Source organism: Cupressus sempervirens, chromosome 10 (assembly GCF_028749045.1).
Source record: "Cupressus sempervirens isolate cs-2001-9-10 chromosome 10, ASM2874904v1, whole genome shotgun sequence".
Taxonomy (NCBI): Eukaryota; Viridiplantae; Streptophyta; class Pinopsida; order Cupressales; family Cupressaceae; genus Cupressus; species Cupressus sempervirens.
The window spans coordinates 212,050,816-212,052,401 of record NC_143127.1 but is presented as its reverse complement, the minus strand read 5'-3'; positions in this window follow the sequence as shown (position 1 = coordinate 212,052,401).

Below are 1,586 nucleotides of genomic sequence, written 5' to 3'. Positions count from 1 at the left end.
TTCATCCATACTGCTAGCTCAATCAACATCAGTATAAGCACTTAGAGTGAAATCATTAGATCTATCATACCATAATCCAAACTCAGGTATTCCTTTCAGGTATCTAAATATCCTTTTAACTGCTTCATAATGTCCTTCTCTGGGATTAGCTTGAAATCTTGCAACAATTCCAACTACATTTGTTATATCTAACCTTGTGTGAGTCAAATATTGCAAACCTTTGATCATAGATTTGTACTTCTTCTGCCCAACAATAGGTGTCTCATCCTTTGTAGATAACTTGTGTCCAATTACCATAGGTGTTCCAATAGGTTTACATGTTTCTAAACCAAGCCCTTTTAGTAAATCTTTCAAGTACTTAGTCTAAGAAACAAAGATTCCTTCTTTATTCTATACAATCTACAATCCTAGAAAATGTTTCATTTCTCCTATCATGCTCATTTCAAATTATTTCTTCATTTCTTTTGCAAACTTCTCACTTTCATCATCATTTCCTCCAACTATGATATCATCAACAAATATTACCAGAATTATTAGTCCATCATCAATTTCTTTCCCATAGAGATTACTATCTGCCATACCTTTGCATATCCAAGCTTTGTCAAATGCTTGTCCAACCTTGCATAATAGGTTCTGGGTGCTTTCTTCAAGCCATACAAAGCTTTCTTCAATCTGCATACTATGTCCTTGTCATCTATCAAAGGACAATCTTCAAGCTATTCAATTTATACCTCTTTTTCAATTTCTCTATTTAGAAATGATGACTTGACATCCATCTAATACAGTTTGAATTTCTTGTATGCTGCATATGCTAAGAATATTTTTACTACTTGTATTCTAGCCACAAGAGCATAGTTCTCATCATAGTTTATTCCTTCTTGTTGTGAGTAACCTTTACATACAAATATTGTCTTGTTCCTTACAACTTATCCTTGTTCATTCATCTTGTTTTTGAATACCCATTAAGTTCTTATCACATTCTTGTCTATTGGTATGGGGACCAATTCCCATGTCACATTCTTTACTATTTGATACAATTCCTCTTTCATAACTTTCTTCCAATATTCATCTTTACATGATTCATTTATATTCTTAGGTTCAAATTGAGATATCAAACATAGCTTTTTAGGGTATGTGCAGGATCATGGTCAACCAAACTATGCTCTTAAGTGGCAATAAAAAATTAGAAAATCAGGGTTATGTCAACTTGACGTGCAATTTTCTACTTGTTATTAACTTTATATCAAAAAGCTGAGAGAAAATAATCTCTAGCAAATTGAATCTAGTTTCTAAACCACTAGCACTTATCTCAAAAAAAATAAAATTGATTGGTCAAAATTTTGAATTTTAATGCAATATTACAAAAATTTCAAAACAAAAATAATAAGTACACATATGTCTGACGACCTTAATCAAAATCAAATGATAATATTTTTTAATAATATTCTAGATATAAGTAGTAGACTCATGCCTAGATGTGACACATATTTTTGGGTATTTTTATTCTAAATAAACAATAAATAATTAATTTTTGACTTTAGTATTTTTGAAATTAAAAAACTCTCGTGTCTGACCAACTTAACTAA